Consider the following 19,344-nt stretch of genomic DNA (forward strand, 5'->3'; position numbering starts at 1 on the left):
GTCCAGAGAGGATCTGGGGGGAAACAGAGCTGCTTCCTCTGGGCCAGCTGAGGCAGGTCTCCTTCAGCACCTCACCCTGGCCACAAGGTCCAAAGACCCTTCAGAGGCCTGGGGGAGGCCCAGGAACCCCCTCCTGCCCTTTTTATGGTCACAGAAGGCAGCAGCAGCCCCTGAGACCTGAGCTCAGGCAGGCTCTGAGTCCTGATGGACAGAGGACAGTCTGGGGGTGTCTTTGTGTCTTCTGCAGGCTCAGACTGCTCAGGCCTGGCTGCTTCTTCCCCTCCTTTGGGGCTTTCTGGGCAGAGGCTGGGCGGCTTTGCCCTCTTCTCCTGCAGCCCATTGGACAGGGGAGGAAACTGAGGCAAGCAGGCTAACGTGACCTGTCCAGGGTCCTGCAGGAGGAGAACTCAGCCTAATAAACACCTTCAGGACATTGGAGAGCGGCTTCCCCTGGGATCCTCTAACCTACTCAGTATTTAAGCAAAGGACCAGGAAGTTGGGAATGATAGAAGGAGGGGAGGAGTTCAGAGAGCCTGACCCCACCATAGTGTCCTATGGAAGCCCTCTTGGAGCCCTCCTATGTCCTACCTCCCATTGTAGGGGAGTTTAGGACAACAGTGCTGCTCCCTGGGCCCCTCAGCCCCCCACCTGCCTCTGTGCCTTGCCAGAGAAGCACGGGTTCCAGACAGACACACAGACAGGTCCCTGTCTCAGGAGACTGACACACACCATCTCCTCCCCCAAGAGATCAATGGAATCCCTACCAAGGATCCTGCCTCTGCTCCTGAGCCCACATGAACGCTCCCTCGTCCCAGCCTGGGGAGAAAACCCCTGCCAGGGGTCCCTACTTACCCGCCTCAGCCCCAGCCTTGCCAGAAAGACTGTCACACAAGGGAAAGAAATTTTGAGCCAAGACAAGAGGACCTGAACTTGTTTGGGGTTCGAGGTTGCGGCTCTTTAACATGTGTTAAAGGCAGATTTTCCTTGTCCCAGATTCTACCAAGTATCTCAAATTTGGCTCCTATAATCTAGTCCCTTTTCTGTCTTTCATGCTGTGGCAAACTTTCTGTAGGGCCTGGCTATCTACTGGGTAAATGCATAATTGCTAAAATCATTTTGACTGGGCCCTGATTCAAGGACCTGTTATATTTATTTTTCTTTTACTTAGAATTTTTACACCTAAGACTTTGATAGTCTATATTTCAACCAGAAATTCTTTTATTTGGATTTTTCTTTGTTTATTTCTCTTGCCCATTGATTCATACACCTCATAACTCAGCCATGCATTCCTAAGTGATGCCCGTTTTTCAACACCCTCTTCAGGAGGGAATGTATAATGATTCTAAATTGCGAAGTTTAATTTCTTTTTGAGAGTAATTTTAGGTTATGAAACATGCTACCTCTCTGAAGCCAGAAAGTGAACTGTTTGGAGGAGGCACCATAAAGATGTGTCCACAGACAACAAGCTGCACCAGAAGATCCAGAGGGACCTTTGGGATGTGACCAGTGTGGGGTTGAATGCATTTGTTTTGTATGTATATGCTTATGCCAAAGGGGACTTCCCCCTCATTAACTTTTTGTCAATGCTTCTAGGAATCATTGGTTTTGTTCTCTTCTCTTCTTATCCACAAATTATTGTCATTTCAAAGCTGGTATGTTTACAAGACCCACTGGAGAGAGACTAGTCTTCCTCAGGTCTCACAGGGGTGTGTATAAATGGAGATTTCGAACCTTTGACTTCATTCCCCAGAAGTCCTTAGTTTTTCCCCAAATTCCCTATAATCTCTCCTATCTCCCTTTGGCAAGATCATATTATTGGTATTTAACTGGCTGTAACTCCCCCCATGCGCCTTTTGGCATGATGCAGCAATCATCGGTGATGGTGGTAAGGTGGGGATTTTGAAAATGGCTAATAATGCAGCAACCTCCGGGCCTTGTCAGCTCTGTGGGTAGCATCCTGCTTCTTGGACTTGGGGGGAGGGGGGCATTTGTCTGTATACCATGGAGAGGGGGTCACACTGGAGGGTGAACGAATGGCAGCTCCTGGGCTTGTCTGGCTGGAACCTCTGGGGACTCATTCAGGCAGGGGCTACCAAGGCCAGGAAACCCCAGAACACAGTGGATGTGGGACAGCCAGGGCTGAACCTGGGGCTCCAACTGAGGACAACCAGTGATGGCGCCCCTGGAGGCCTGTCAAAGACAGCTCTGAGTTCTGCTGGATTCCAGCCTGGGGGAGCTTGACCAGAGCTGGAGAGAGGCTGAACTCACCTGGGAGGGGGTCTTGGGGTAGGGATGGGGGCATTCCTCTGGATGCCCGCTGTCTGCTTGGGCAACACTGGTGTCCTTCAAGGGATCACAGCCCCAAGGAAGGGAAACTCACTCTTTAGAGCCTGTGGGGAAGGAAAGAGGGGAGGTCTCAGAGGGGCTCACAGGCCCTTCCCTGGCCTCAGGGGATACTCTCCCATCTAGGAGGAAACAAGGAACCTCAGGAAAGGGCTTTGGACTGGCCAGGCAGAAGCCTCCCCACCCCCTCTGCCGCCATCTTTGGCTTCGTTCCATTCAGAAGCTGCACTGGGTGGATGGAGAGAAACTGCTGGGGGGAGGGGTAGTTACTGGGGGGGGAGGGGTAGTTACTGGGGGATGGAGGGGGTGAAGGGCATCAGGTCCGAGGTGGGGTCAGGGAGAGTGCGCTGCATTTCTTCAGTGCCCGGGATCAGGGCCCTCCCCAGGGCATATGGATCTGGACAACCCCCAACCCCTGAGTAGGCTGCCCTTGGCAGCTTCTCCCCTTGGGGGGTTCTGACTCCGACGACCTCCTGGGGGAAGAGCCTGGACCAGCCTCCCCTCCCCCTCCCGCCCACCCTGCCTCCTGGCCCCAGGGCTGAGGGCCCCCAGGGAGGGTAAAGCCCCACCAAGGCTCATGGTCCATGCTGAACCTGGCTCTTCCGTGTTTGTCCCTTTTCTGGGGTCCTTTAAGGTGAGGGTCAGACAGGGAGCAGCCCCGCCCCCCCCCCTAGCATCTACACAGAGCCCAGGGCTCCGGCCCCGCCTCTCTTCTTTTACATGGGCTCACTCCCCCCTCCCCCCAGCTCAGACTCTTCCAACAGGTCCACGCATTCTTCCCGCACTCCACCAGTTTTCCTACAGTCTCAGCTGCCAGAGTAGGGAGCCAGGGAGGCGCCTGCGCACTGACTCCCTCCGCTTTCGCTCTTCCCTAGCAAAGGTCCAGGAACTAAGGCAGCCTGGGTGAGATTCCCAGAATGCCTTTGGCGGTGCCATGACTGTGTGGTCAGAACCCAGGCATTCTGGGAAATGGAGTCTTCCACGGTGGAGGGCAGGTCAGGACAGAGGCATTCTGGGAAATGAAGTCTTCCACGGGTGAGAGGAAGTCAGAACACAGGCGTTCCTCCGGCCTGGGCCCCTGGGTGTAGAGCTCACCTGCAGGCCTACGCAGCCTCGTCATTAGCCCGGGACACTGCAGGCGACTGATGTACGGATCAATGCGTCTATGCGCCCCCGGGCCTGGGGAGGTGGCACGAGGATCCCGGCACCCCCAGACACACACACGCTTCTCCGCCAACCACACTTTTACAGCACAGAACACTGTCGCTGCCCTGCGGCTCTTCGTGCACATGCGCACACGTTTTCGCGCATACTCAGGTTCACTAACCAGGAGCGGGTCCACCTGTTTCTTCGCCTACGCCAGGAGTTGGGGAGCTCAAAGACTCAGCACTCACCACCCACCGCAAATTACTTCCTCCCCTCCCCCAGCAAAGGTTCAAGCCGCATAGCAGGCCGCCTTCCTGGAGCTGAGACTGTCCTCATAGGCTTCCCAGCATCCCCCGAGGCGGCCTCAGCGGGGAGGAGCCAAAGCTAGGGAGGGGTCAGGGAACTGGCATTATGGGAAATGGAGAGGCTTGGTGGGGGAGGGGTATATCGGAATTGTTCCTCACCCTGGAGAGCTGCAGCCTTCTCCCCCCAACCCATTCCCCTCCCCCCCCAAGCCCTGCTGCTACTTCTATAGACCAGAAGCCTGGCACACAGCAGGTGCCTAATAAGTGTCTATTGACTGATCAATCCATGGATCTCTGCTCTCCAGGGCTTGGGGAGATGGCTCTAGGATGCACCCTTCTAACAGAGTAGGAAACTGAGGCAGAGGGCAGAAGCTGACAGGCCAGACCCAGCCCCCCCTCCCAGGTTCCCCTCCTCCAGGGATCTCTCTGATCATCCTGCTGCTCCTTCTACTTTGGAAGGACCCTGGGGTACCCTATAGGAGGGGCCAACCCCATCCCCAGGTAGAGGAATGGGGTGATTCAGGGGCTGCCCTCCTGGTCTGGAATCCCCAAGATCTGGGCTCAAACGTGGCCTCAGACACTGCTCAATAGTGGCAGCCTGACCTAGGCTCTTCCCTAACCCTTGCCTCAGTTTCCCCACTGTGGAATCCAGAGAATCAGAGCCTGAGCCCAGGGCTGTGAGGAAGCTGGTCCAGAGAGGATCTGTGGGGAAACAGGTGCTTCCTCCGGGTATCCTGGGCCTCTGGGCCAGCTGGGGAGGGTCTCCCTCAGCACCTCCCCATGCCCAGAAGTTATAGACACAACTTCTAGTTCATTTTAAGTCAACAAAGCTAGACTTTGTTGTTAGGGTTCAATAAGAAATCAATGCAAGGCAATAAATTCTGAAATGATGAACTACTGAATTGGTATACCAAATTAATTTTCTGTATTATTTTATTTGATTTTGTCCAATTTCATAATTTTTATTTTAATTATGTTAAATTTAAGTATTTTATTTTTATTTGTTTTAAATTGTCTACATGTTTACTGTAAGCCAGCAGGTGGTAGTGCACTGGCTTGTGAGATCCTAAGGAAGGAAGCAGGGTGTCCCAGGAACAGGGGCAGTAGTGGGGAGAATTGCCTATACTGGGGATGCCAGGATGGCTGGCAAGCAGTGGTCTCATGGCTGTCCCTTGTGTCTTAGGGCCTCAGAAAAAAAGGGGAAAAGAGGAGAGATATATGTTACTTTCCTGGTTGCTCCATTTAGCTGGCTTTCTGTTACTGCCATCAGGGCCCCATAGGCATGCTCACAGGAAAGTCCAGTAAGCAACAAAACTATAAGAGAAAAAAGCAAAATCTCTTGCCTTGGTTTATCAATCTTTTTCTCCTCCCACTAACACATCAAGTCTCAGGAGCCAAGTGTGGCTTTCACAATTTCATTTGGGCCTCCCAGAGGGGCACTCCAGGGTGCAGTGCAAGGGACACCCACCTTAACCACTGTCTCCTGTTTTCTTGACTCTGTTGCTTTTTTCCTACTTTCATTCTATCCTCATCACCTAATCCATTCCATGATGTCTTTCACATATTCTGAATATGAATTTTTAAAAAGAGAAAGTTTTAGCAATATAAGAAAAGAGTGAATTGAAGGTGTATATTTATGCATATAAAAAGATGCTGGGAAGGGGGATTCTCTCCTCTTCATGAGGAGAGATTAGTATCTCCCTCCTGACAGTCACCAGACATTCACAACTTTTCTATAGGAAGTTGCCAATCAAGGATCACTAATGCTAATTAATACATACTGGGTAATAAAGAATGATTTTATTCCATACAATAAGGTTTCTCTCCCGTCTACATTGTCTGATGTCTGAAAAGAGATTCCTTCCATGTAAAAATTTTTCCATGATTACATTTATGAAGTTTGTCTCTGTGAACCTTAATTCTCAAATCCTACTTCATAAGGTTGTGTTATTCCCCACTTTAAACAATGAAGTAACTTAGATCAGGAATGTGAGAACTCTACTTAGATCAGGAAATGTGAGAACTCTACTTCACCATACTTAAGCATGCCTTAGGGGAAGATAAAGTTGTAAACTCTTTGCTGAACAATGAAAAGTATTTAAACCCATACTTACAGTAAGACAAAAAGGTTTTAAGCTATGCCTATTTTAGGACTAATACAAAAGGGTGCTAAGTACCTGTAAAGGTTAGGCAACTTGTGAACTTACAAGGAGCAAAGAGGTGAAAACTTACTCAGAGATTCTAGTCTACTCAGGTGTGAATTACTCAAAAGATTAGTCTACTCAGGTGTGAACTAAGAATGGTCTGTCCTTTGAAAAACGTCTACTGTGATTGGTAGATGGGAGAACTTGGGGGAGGTGACATAGGAGAAAATTCCCTTTATGAGGAGATGACAGTCTCATGAGGAAAAACAGTCTCTAAGGAGGTTCTTGGGAGAGGCTCTTGAGGACAGTCTCTTGAAGACAGTCTGAGGGAGGCTGACTCTGGTTGGAAATCCCTCTGAGGAGACTCTGTCCAGAACTCCCTCTGAGGAGACTCTGTCCCTCTGAATCCTTGCTTGAACAGATCTTATGGTGAGTGATAAAAGACTGACTGATCTTTCTCTTAAGGCTTAGTCCTGGGTTGGACAGGGCTGCCTGGGGCTGGCCTATCCTTTTCTCATTATTTCCTTTTTTCTCTCTTTCTCTCTTTCTTTAATTCCTCATTTGTATTAATTAAAACCTTTATAAAATCCAGCTGACTTGGGTATATATTTAATAATTGGAAATATTTCCCTGGCGACCACCTTATATTTGATTTAAAATCAAAACACTGTAGTGAAAACATATTTCCTGCGGTCACAACTTACTCATCCACTATTATATCTACTACAATTTAAGTCTTTCACTATTTAATCACTACAGTGTATGACAACCAACTATTTTAATCATTACATCTCCAATGTGGACTGTCTGATGTCTGGTAATATTGCTCCTTAGACTGAAAGCCTTTATACACTGTTTTACATTCATACGGTTTCTCTCCAGTGTGGATGCTCTGATGCTTAGCAAGAGAGCCCCTACATGAAAGAGCCTTTCCACAGTGTTTACATTCATAAAGTTTCGCTCCAGTGTGGTTTATCTGATGTTTAACAAGATAGTCCCTCTCTGCAAAAGCCTTTCCACAGTTTACATTTATAAGATTGATAAGATTTTCTCTCCAGTGTGGATGCTCTGATGTGCAATAAGGTTGCTCCACTGTGTGAAAGCCTTTCCACAATGTTTACATTCATTAGGTTTCTCTCTAGTGTGGATTCTCTGATGTGTAGCAAGCTTAGATTTCTGACTGAAACGTCTCCCATCTTTATTATTCAGAGAAACCATCTTGACAGGTTTACTTTTTGGATGTCTAATGTAATCTAAACTCCAGCCAAAGGTCATTCCACTTACATTACCTTGATACATGGGCATTTCATGTTTCTCAGATGACTGAACAAATCCTACTTCTTCAAAAAAGCATTTCCTATATTTGCTATCCTGACAACAGTCATTTCCTGAGGTCAATTTCATGTACTGAGTTAGGACTGAATATTGGCTGAATTTTGCTGCAGTTTCTATTTCAGTTACTGTTTGGAATTTTATTTACTTTGATAGTAGAATCACAGATTTCTCTCAAAATGAAGTCATAAGGACCCTCATTCATGCAACTTTGGGGGCCAGATTCTTCCACTAAAAGGCTCAGCTTTGTACACATCACCTTCACTTCAAAATCTACCACTGGAAAAAAGAATAATGATGTAAACACAGAAAGAAGGATGACACACACACAGACACTCAGAAATATACGTGCTTTCCTCTGATGGCAGAATGTGTAAAGATTAAAATTTAGGGGAGAGGGGGAGACTGAGGCAGGTAGAAATTAGTTTCTCTCTGCAAGGAATATATATATTTTTAGAGGTTTATTAAAGGTTAAAGATTAAGAATATACAAGTATGAAACATGTGCCTAGGCCAGAGGCCTAGACAAAATAACCTCACATCATGGAAGAGACCTCTCTGCTCCAAAAACGGAAGTCCAAAAAAAAGGGCGAGCCCTTCAAAAGCCTTTGCTTAAATATCTTCTCGATCTCGGCCCAGGTGAGATTACAAGGCATTCTGGGGAAGTGGAGCAAAGGCTCATGGGGATTGTAGTCCTGTATTCGCGTCTATTTTTTACAAATGTGAACTGATTTTTATTCTATTTCCCCAGGCAAAAAGAAGTTTTCAAAGTGAAACAAGTAGCACCAGTCCATGGATACACCATTTGGTCATATGTGCAAGATGGAAATTTTTAGAAAAACCTTCACATATAATAACAATGAAATCTCAAAATAGATACATGACACAGGCAGGTTCAATATTCATATAATGAGTAAAGAATGTAGGAATAACTGACCAACTTTCTTGCAGCTAGCCTATTACTCAAACCCTGTGCCTGAGCATGCTTGGTCTGAAGTATTGGACAACCTTTCTCTATTGCCTTTTCTTTTCTAAAAAGTCATTTGTGCATTATTCTTTTAATTTTGTGAATTCCAGATATTCTGTTCTTATCATTTTGGATACAATATCACATGCTCATTCTTGGTAAAATTTGTATGCTAAAAAGAAAAACTTCACTTTTTAACTTATATGCAATCATTTTCAAAATGGAATAGAAGTTTTCTTTTCTCAACAGATAAAACGATTGTATGCCTTCAAGTGCAAACATACTACATATTCATCTTATTTTACAATCTAACATAAATTATGTCTCATGCCCTATACTGAATTTAACATCCATTTCTCAGGAAATGCACAGCATGCTTCAGCATTGGTGTGTAGGCCCCAAAGTGTAGCACTCTCTTCACCACAACAGATAAAAGTCTTTTGGGATAATAGCCTTTATACACCTGCTTTCAACTCACTCACCTGGAGAGGAGCTCCTTGGGTCCTTTTGCTCTAGCAGACATGGTGCTTTTCCTTGCTGATAACAGGAGATCAAATGTTCTTTAGTTACTGTGTTAGGGTCCGAGTTGCAGACCACCCAAGGAGCACATGAAGACAATGCAATTCAAGCAATCAAAAGCCTTTATTACTAGCACCCTATCACTAGCATGCTAGGGGAAAGCTCAGCAAAGGAGTTCCGTTCTGCCAGAGTTGGGACCCTACATATATATTTCACAATATTACTTAACCTGGATGATTCTTTAAACCCTGCAGCACCTTATGGTTAGTTATTTTGCTAAAATGTTGCAATTGGTGTTGCAAAGTCCTGAAACACCCTGCAGTCAGCTATTTCTCTGAAATGTTTGCAACTGGGCAGCATAGCTGGAGGATGTGTTTCTCAGATGGGTTGGAGGTCCTGTGCCCTTTTTCTTTTACTTCATTCCTCACTTCTTTTCAGGGACCACCATGAGGAATCATCCTCATGGGAAAGGCCTCATCATGTGAGGAACCCTCTTCTGTAGCCATGGGTAGGTATCGCTGTCTGAGAACCATGAGCTGAACTGTTTTAATACAGTCTTTAACAAACCGGACTAACCGGTACAAAATGCAGGGGCCGAAGGTGAGAAGGAGGAAGAGAAGGACTAAGGGTCCGACAAGGGTAGAGATAAGAGTTGTGAGACAAGGGGAAGACTCAAATAACTGCTGATTACACAGCTGTCCTGTTGCCCAAACCCTCTCCCTGGAGTCTAGGGTATTTTGGGGCTCTGCTTCTGACTCTCTGACAAGGCCAATGTGGTTTGAGTAGAAGCAACACTCCTCCCAAAAGGGCAGCACAAAGACCACCCTGTTGGAGGAATAGATGATCTGGCCCTCTCCAATTAAGACCTTTGAGTCTATGGAGTCTTTAGCTACACAGGGGATCAAACCTGAGGATGCGTACAACCATTGGGCGCCTTCAGGTGGGAGAAGGTATTTATTGTTCCTAGGAGTCACAAAGATGTAAGGGAGCAGATTTTCCCTGACAATAGTCTGCCTGAGTTTCTGGGGGTACAATGCCAATGTCATCTCCCCTCTCTACAAATATCTAAGGGAAAAGGGGTGGTGGTCTCAGTCCAAAAGAGCCAAAAGCTTTTGCAATCAGGTTAAATACCTTCTCGATCTCGGCCCAGGTGAGATTACAAAGCATTCTGGGGAAGTGGAGCAAAGGCTTGTGGGGATTGAAGTCCTGGATTCCAGTCCATTTTTTACACTGTTGTAAAAAGAGGAGGTGAAGACCTCGCCTGTTTTGGAGAGCTTCTTCTGCCAGGGAGTTAAGGGATTCTTCCAGATGGGAGATTGAAGGCAGGATTCGAGTCAAATCCTCGTCTACGGCAGCTTGCAGATCTGAGAGGCTATTGGTGTGAGTGATGAAGGAGCCACACCAGTGCCTATGCCCACCAATCCAAAAATGGTGGCTAGGGTGATTGCTGTAATAGGTTCCCTCTGGACACAGCTCATTGAGCGCGCATCCCAGAAGCAGAGTAAGTCAGGGACAGAGTGGTAAATCACCTGGGGGAGGATGGTGACCATGATGCAGGTGTCCTTTTTGGCAGTCATGACCAGAACAGACACACAAGGGGTCAGGCCTGTGGTGGTACCGAGGCAGTGAAACCCAGAGGGAGGGATGAGGAACCTTGCTTTGGCACCAGGAGTGGAAAAGAAACCACACAGAGGAACCTTGGTGAGAGCCTGATTTCCCACACAAAGGCCAGATCCCCTGACTGCTTGAAAGGTAAGGCCAGTCTTCCCACCTCCCCAAGTGCAGTTAGCTGGGGCATCCTTGGCAGATGTGGTAAAAGAGTTATTGGCAGCAAAGGCCTCATAAAAAGGGGGCCTACCGTCTAGGCAGAGCCAGGGAATGTGTGATTCAAGGTGTCATAGGAGGCGTGAAGGACCTTCCAAAGGGGGTGTTGCCCGATTGGATCTGAATTAGGAATGGGGAGAGAGGAGGGTCTTGGGGACCGGGACAGAAAAGAGGAAGGTGTTGTGAGGGAAGGAGGGTGTAACAGTTAAAATTTAGGAATTTTTACCCATTTACCCAGTCAGTAGCCAGGACTACAGAAAGGTACCACATTATGGAAGGCAGAAAAGGGGACCAGATTATAGGAGCCAAGATTTTGGGGATACTCGTCTGTGAGTATTTTCAGAGTGAGTGTGGACACAAGGAAAGCCTATGTCTTAACACATGTTAAACATAGTAACCTCGAGTCTTCACACTAGGTTCAAAACCTTTGTATTGGCCTAGAAGTGCATCAATCCATCCTGGACTGACTTTTCTTTGGCTTTGTGCAATGGTTCTTTTGTGTATGTCTTGTCCTGCAATCAGACAGAATCATTAAGCAAAGTCCCATAATTTATTTAAATAATTAGTGGCATCGTTTTTATGGTCACAAGCTTTTTAGGGCATGTATTAGCAAATGTATTTCAAACTTGTAGCACTGAAAAGTCAAAAAGTTAAAGAAAATCTTAATGCTGGTGACATGTGCTTCAAATATAAAAAGGAGAGAAAAATAATAAAAAAACTGAAAAAGTATATTGCACATGCAAGAAAAATATAATAATAAAAGAGCTTTAAATAATTCAAAAATGTAGCTTATAATCATTGACACTCTGTGTCAGCTAAGAAAATATAAAATGCAAGGCTTTCTCACCAAAAATGAGATCCATTTCCTCTTAATATCTGGCCATGCTCCACTGTGAGTAGAAGGCAAATGAATTAAGAGAGGTAACATTTTTTTCATTTTTAAAAAAATACAATTTTTCATTTTTCATTTTTAAAAAAATAAAAATACAATTGTACAAATATGTAAGTATCAATATCCCCAAAATTCTCAATAGCCCAATTAATTACAATAGCAAACAAACACACTTTCACATTTCACATAAGTTGCTGTATGGCATTTTAAAAAACCTATGAATCGATGGACATTTGTCACGATTTTTACAAACATAGCAATCTTTCAACCTTGGTATTTAAACATATTTTTTAAACAAAGTAAAACTCATCTTGGGTTAAGAACATAATCAAGAAATCTAGAGATCATTCTGCTGGAAGCAAAATAGTGAGCTGAAGAGTATAAATAAAGGGGTGCTCCTTTTTTTTTGGAGGCTTATAGGGATACAAATGCCCTGAGATTAGCTGCCCAACTTCCATTCATATGTGGGAAGGTTGGGGTTTATAAAATGTATTTCACTTCAGCTACTAGAATGGGCTTTACCTCGTGGTAGGGGCAGGCAAAAATAACCAGATTGTTTAAAAAGATTCCAAAAATCATATTTTAAAAACCCTTAAAATCAAATCATTTGAGGTATTTAGCACATTAAATTTTTCCAAGGTTGTTAATACAATTATAACCAGTTCTGAAGTCCATTTATCCTCGGCAAAATAGAAAAAAGCTGTCTTTTCATATATGGGCTTATTCACAATAATATTTGTTCAATAGTTATAGGGGAAAAACAACAGAATTTTAAAAACTAAGTACATTCAAAATAAATTCAATCAACCTTCAGTTCAAGCAGAATAATACTGAATCCAGTAATATATGAACTTAAAATCACAAAGTTAAACCATAACAAAAAATGCAATAGAATATAGAGATTTTTATAAACCATTGGAGTCCGAAATGCCTTAGAATATAGCCTTTAGTCTCTTCAAAGTTCCTTGGGTTCTTATCCATTTAAATGTCTATTGTCAGAAAGCAGAGTGTAAGGGCTAAGCAATGGGGTCTAAGGGGTCTGCTCAGGAACCCACAGCTGGGAATTATCTGAGTCCAGATTTTAACCCAGGACCGCATGTCCTCAGGTCTGGCTACCAGTGCGTTGAGCCACCCATTTGTCCCTCCAAAGTTGATTCTTTGGGCTGAATCTTCTCCCTGACAGGCAGGTGAAGTCAATACTATTACCAGAAGAGTCAAAAGGTATCCTTTTAAACAGCCCATTGCTATTAAGTTTCTGTTTGAAAAAATCTGTTTCTTCTCCTCTCCCTTTTTCTCTCTCCCCTGATATGATCCCTCCTCCTGCCCCAGTCCACATGGAGCCCAGGCCACCCACGTGGAGCCAATACACCCCCTCCCCCCCCCAGTTTTTTTTTACCAGCCAAGGATCTGGGTTTGTTGGGCATGGGGGTCATCAGGTGATTACAATCTTGGTTGAATCAGGTGGGCCAGGTGAGCGAGAGAAAGACTGCTGTGTGGGCAGGGCCAGGAGCCAGAGCACAGACAAACAGGTCCAGGAGCTCGGGCACCAGGTGAGAGGCCAAGAGCAGAAGCAGGAGAAGCAGGCAGGCAGAACTTAGCAGCCAGGGGCCAGGTGGGCGGCAAACGCAACAGGTCTGGATCGGGGACTGCAGCTTTGCAAGGGTAAAAAAAAAAAAAAAGAAAAACCTTGGCCAGAGAGATGTGGCTCAAAAAAAAAATTTCAAGGCTAAAAAATTTGAGAAGTTCTCATCCCTTCGTGGGCGCCATATCACAGAAGAGACGCATCTGATCCAAAATGGAAGTCCAAAAAAAGTGAAAAAAGCCTTTGCCACCAGCTTAAATCCTTCCTCGATCTTGGCCCACCTCAGAATTCCCGTGAGATTACAAAGCATTCTGCGGAAGTGGAGCAAAGGCTTGTGGGGATTGTAGTCCTGTATTTGAGTCTATTTTTAACATTCCCTCGTTTGATCCTCTGGGAAGAAGTCCTTCCCCAAAGGATCATAAAAACATAATCAATTTAAAGATTACAATAATTTGAGGATAAGAGAAAAAAAAACAATAATTATTGGACGCATTGACAGAAAGCCAGTCAGGGGGCAGTCCCCTTTGGCATAAAAGTATACATACAAATAAATGTTCAATCAAGCACACCTAAAGTTCAATTTTGTGCAACTTGTGGTCTGGAGGCTTCTTCATGGTGGCTTCTCCAACAGTTCAGTTTCTGGGTTCAGAGAGGTAGCATCTTCTTTACCTAAAATTCTTCTCAAAAGGAATTCAAACTTTGCAATTTAAATAATATTTTTTTTACAAGGGGGAGTGTGCCGGGGAGGCGGGGGAACCTGGTTGGTGAGAACCTTGTTGGGGCCCACTGGAACTGGAGGGTTATAGAGTTCCTTTTTGATGAGAAAATGCCCCCCTCTGTCAGCCCCATCTTCCCAAAACCACATGCCCCAGATTCATCCTACAACACATCCGTCGTGATCAGGGGACATTACTGTGATGTTTTGTTTAGAACAGTAAGAGGGCCGTACTGGAGGATGGATGGATTCTGGGTACGATGGAGGTTTTGTGCACTGTGTCCGATCCTGGCTGGAGACTCTGCGGACTAAGATCCATCCATCGGGGTGGGGAGCGGTCCATGAGGAAGCATAAGTCTCACATCCCCAATATGCACAGTAATAATAACCCAGAGAGTTGCAGTAAGATTTCCCAGGGTTGGAGGCGGGGCAAAGATATATCAGGGCAAGGTTCCCAGGGAGCTGGGATGGGGGTTGGTGTTCCTGGTCTGGGGCACATGTTCTGGATGGGGCCAAGTCACAGGGGTAGATGAGAAAAGTCGGAGCCAGAGAGGTGACCATTGAGTGTAGGGTTCTGTCCTGTTCCCAGCTACTGAGGGTCCATTTTCATGGTTGGTGGGGAAAGAAGAACCGGAAATATTGGTAGCCCCAAGTAGGGAAGATGAGGGCTTGAAGGATGAGGAAGGTCCGCATCATGGGGGTCGGAAGGGGATGTGAGCCAGAGAGCCTCAGGATGAATGTCAGGATGTGCGTGAGCCTCACATCCCAGTTGCATCTTTGTGAGTTGAACCCTCAAGTGGTTGGTAGGCTATTGGTAAGCTTGCTAAGGCTCTGCAGCTGATGGTTGGGATGGACAAATGTGCGAGCAATGGACCCAAGGCCCAACACTGTCAACTTTTAGGGCAGAGGGAGTCACAAAGAGGACAACGAATGGCCACTTCCAATGAGGCTGCAAGGCCTGTTTCTGGTGTCTCTTGACCCACACCCAGTCCCCTGGCCGATAAGGATGCGATTCATGTGGGGGAGGCTGGAATCACGCCTGCAAGCTGGGCCAGAGATCTTGCTGTAGGTGAGAAAGAGAAAGGACAAAATCATGTATTTGGGGAGATCGACCTCCTTTGGGAGAGGGGAAGGACAGAATGGGAGAAAGGGCACCATACAATATTTCATATGGAGAGAGAGAAAGGGGATTGGTGTGTTTTGGACCTTAAAGAGGGCTAAGGGAAGGAGCGTCACCCAATCTCCACCAGACTCAAGGACCATTTTTGTCAAGGTTTGTTTTAGGGTCTGATTCATAAGTTCCACCTGCCCTGAGCTCTGGGGGTTGTATTCACAGTGGAGTTTCCACTTGACCCCCCAGGGATTTAGCTAGAGACTGAGTAACCTGTGAAACAAATGCCGGCCCATTATCTGATCCTAAGGAGGCAGGGACTCCAAACCTGGGGATGATTTCCTCAAGGAATTTTTTTGCTATTGTCTGGGCAGTCTCATTTCTAATGTAAAAGGCCTCTGGCCATCCTGAGAAGGTATCTACAAAAACCAACAGATATCGAAACCCATATTTCCCGGGTTTAATTTCAGTGAAGTCACCTTCCCAGTGTTCACAGGGCCGGGTGCCATGGAGTCTGATCCCTGTGTGGGAACCCGCAGCCGCTGCCCAGGTGAGTTGGCAAGTTTTACACTTGCTGACTAGTTCATCCAGGAAGGCCCCAGAGCCCAGAAACCTGACCTGGCCTTTCCTAAGTAGGGTGCACAACTTGGTGGCTCCCATGTGAGTGAGATGGTGTAAATAGATAGAAGTTGACCCATGGTTTGTGGAAGCAGCAAGTTGCCCTCGGCATCCCAATAAAGGTTGCCGGTCAGCCGTCCTGACTTGGTCTTGACCCAATCTACATCTGACAGGGAGTATTGAGGAGTATCCGAAAGGGGGTTGGGGAGGCAGGTGGGAGTGTCAGTGACAGGGCCTGTGGGTGTTGCTGGGATCATGGCAATAGTTACTTCATACATTGGAGCCTCTGATGCCACTTCTCTAGACCCTTCATCGGCCCAGCGGTTCCCCGTGGCTTCCAGAGATGTCCTGGATTGGTGTCCTGGGGTGTGAACTACAGTGATGGCCCTAGGTTCCCACACTGCTTCCAGTAGTTCTTGGATGTCTTGAAGATGCGCCATGGGCTTGCCAGTGGAAGTGACATAGCCGCATTCCCAGTAGATGGGGGCATGAACATGTAAGGTAGCGAAGGCGTACCGGCTGTCAGTGTAGACTGTCAGCCACTTCCCTTTAGCCAGTCGGAGTGTTGCTGCCAGGGTGATGAGTTCTGCTCATTGGGCCGAGGACCCCTCCGGGACGGAGGCACACCACAGGATGGTACCAGCACTGTCCACAATGGCAGCCCCTGCTCGTCGGCCAGCCGGGGTCATGAAACTGCTGCCATCAGTGAAGAGGAAAAGGTCCGAGTTTGGTAATGGCGTATCTTTCAAGTTGGGCTGGGCAGAGATGGATTCCACAAAGATTTCTTGGTAGGAGTGTTCCAGGGTGGAGGTAGAAGTGGTAGACAAGAGGGTGGCAGGGTTCAATGCAGCCACCACTCGAAAAGATAGTTGACTCTTGTCCAAGAGGAGGGACTGGTAATGCATCAGAAGGGCATGGGAGATCCAGTGGGTTGGGGGCTGGCGGAGGACACTTTCCAAGGCATGTGAGGTGGCAATAATCAGGGACTGCCCATGTGTAAGTTTATCCGCATCCTTGACTAGTAGGGCGATGCCTGCTATAATCTGGAGGCATACCGGCCATCCAGCAGTGACAGGGTCAAGGCATTTGGACAGGTAAACGATCGGGTGGTCCCAGGGTCCCTTCTTTTGAGTCAGAACCCCCTTGGCAATCCCACTAGCTTCGGCAAAGAAGAGCTGAAATGGCTTTTCTGGGTCCAGGAGTGCCAAGGCTGGGGTTTGAAGCATGGCAGTGCAGAGGTGTTGAAAAGCAGCATCCATTGCAGGTGTCCACGTTCAGGTCCAGGATTCACAAATAGCCTCGTACAGGGGCTTGGCAATGGAAGCGAATCCTGGTATCCACAACCGGCAATATCCAACAGAACCTAGAAATTCCTGAACCTGCCTGGGATTCGATGGGATTGGTATGGAGAGGATAGTCTGGGTCATTTCAGGGGTGAGCCACCGGAACCCGTCCCACAGTTGATATCCTAAAAAGGAGACCTCTGTACGGCACATCTTGGCCTTCTTAGTACTGACCTCATAACCTGCTGAGTCTAGACAACTGAGCAACGCGCCAGTCTCTTTCTTGCAGGAGTCCTTAGAGGAGGCAGCAATTAAGAAGTCATCTACTTATTGTAGGAGGGTTACCTAGGGATTCTGCTCTTGGAATGGCCAGAGGCTGGAGGCCAATGCCTCGCTAAAGATGGATAGGCTGAGTTTTAAGCCTTGTGGCAGACGGGTCCACATGAACTTAACCATGGATTGGACATGGGGGGAGAACCACTCAAAGGCAAAGATGAGCTGGCTGACTTTAGCCAGGGGTAAGGTGAAGAAGGCATCCCTGAGATCCAGGACAGTGTACCGGGTCAAGGAGGGGTGAAGGTTGCTCAGGAGTGTGTATGGGTTGGGGATGGTGGGATGTATATCCTCAATGCACTTATTGACCTCCTGCAGGTCCTGGACATGGCGATAGTCTGCCCCCACTGGTTATTTTTACGAGCAACAGAGGAGTATTTCACAGGGACTGGCAGGCTGTCAGAATCCCAGCTTCAAGGAGGTGGTAGATGTGAGGCTGGATGCCCTGGCGCGCCTCTAGGAACATCGGATACTATTTAACCTGAACAGGCGTAGCTCCACTCTTAAGAGTTATGATTATGGGGGGTCTGATTAACTGCCAGTCCAACCCCGGACTTTTCAGCCCAGACCAAGGGAAATTGTTCCACCCAGGGAAGGACAAGCGGGGGTATGTCCTTAGGTGAAGGTTGAGAGAAGAGTCTATGTTCGTCCTGAAGGGAAAGGGTCAGAACATGCAGGGGGGTCCCTGTGTCATCCATGACAGTCACTTTCCCTGCTGAGCATTGGATGTGGGCCCCTATTTTATGTAGCAGGTCCCTTCCTAGAAGTGGTGCGAGGCTATCTGGGATGATGAGAAAGGAATGGGTGACCCACCGGTTACCGAGGTTGACAGTCCAGGAGCTGGTCCATGGGTACCGGCTGACCCCAGTCACACCCTGGACCCAAGATATTTTTGAGGACAATTTCCCAAGGCGGGGCGGTCAAGACTGAATGTTTGGCCCTCGTGTCAACCAGCATAGGAAGCTGCTTCCCCTCGTTGTGTGCCATTACCCAGGACTCAGAGAGGGAGCCTGAGACCTGTCCCATCAATCCTCATCTGCAAAGGCAAGTGCCGGCTTAGGTCGGGATTGCCAGGTGGGGTGAATGTGCCTAGGGGGTGGCACCCACATCTCCCTCCCTGGAAGTGCTTGGGGCACTGGCGCTGCCAATGATCTGGGTCTCCACAAAAGGAAACACCAGCCTGGTGCCCCTAACCATTGAGGGGGTGCTGGACCCAGACTGGGTTGGGCCAAGGCTGCCACCAGAATGTGGTGGGTTTTTTGCTGGCATCGCAACAATTGCTTCCTGGACTTCTTCTTAACCTGGAGATCCTCCTGCCTTTTTCTGTCCTTTTCTGCCTCCTCCTGTCTGTGTTGTGCCTGGTGCTCTAAGTCTTCATGCCAGAACCTCTCAGCCCTCTCCTCCAGGGTTTCCCGGGAATTGAAGACCCTTTCCATGGTCTTAAGAAGGTCTTAAAGGAGCTGCCCGATGAAATCGTTCAATTTTTGGAGTTTCCGCCTAATATCCAGGGCTGCCTGATTAACAAAGGCCAGCAGCACCGTGGTTTGTCTGGAGGGGGCCAATGGGTCTAAAGGGGAATATATCCTAAATGCCTCCTGCAGGTGCTCTAAAAACGCTGTCAGAGTCTCTTCCGGGCCCGGACGTATAGATTCAATTTTAGCCAAATTTGTGGGCTTATGGGTGGCAGCCCATAAGGCGGCCAAGAGAGTCTGGCGGTAGGTTCGAAGACACTCCCTACCTTCACCGGTGGAGAAGTCCCAGTTGGGGAGCTCAGCAGGATCGACTCCTGCAAGGCGAAGAGTATTGGCTGTGGGCCGCCCGTCATCGCCAAGGAACAGTTTCCGTCCCTCGGTGTAAATGCGGTCTCTCTCCTCCGAGGTAAAGAGGATGCAGAGGAGCTGCTGACAATCATCCCACGTGGGACTGTGGGTTAAGAGAATGGATTCTACCAGATCAAGAAGTTTCTGCAGTTATTCGGAAAAAGGTGGGTTTTGGTGTTTCCAATTATAGAGATCACTGGAAGTGAAGGGCCAATATTGGTGGACTAAAGGTCCATCAGGAACCATGGGGCCAACTGTGTGGACTGGGAGTGCCATTGTAGAGGACAGGACTTCGGCTCCTGGGGAAGGTCAGCCCCGTTGGTCTTGGCCCCTGGTGTGATGAGCAGGGGGTGAGGGGAGGGGGACAAGGGCAGGTCCTGCTGCTGCCAGGGTCTTGTTGCCATTACCTTG

This window comes from Monodelphis domestica, chromosome 3 (assembly GCF_027887165.1).
Source record: "Monodelphis domestica isolate mMonDom1 chromosome 3, mMonDom1.pri, whole genome shotgun sequence".
Taxonomy (NCBI): domain Eukaryota; kingdom Metazoa; phylum Chordata; class Mammalia; order Didelphimorphia; family Didelphidae; genus Monodelphis; species Monodelphis domestica.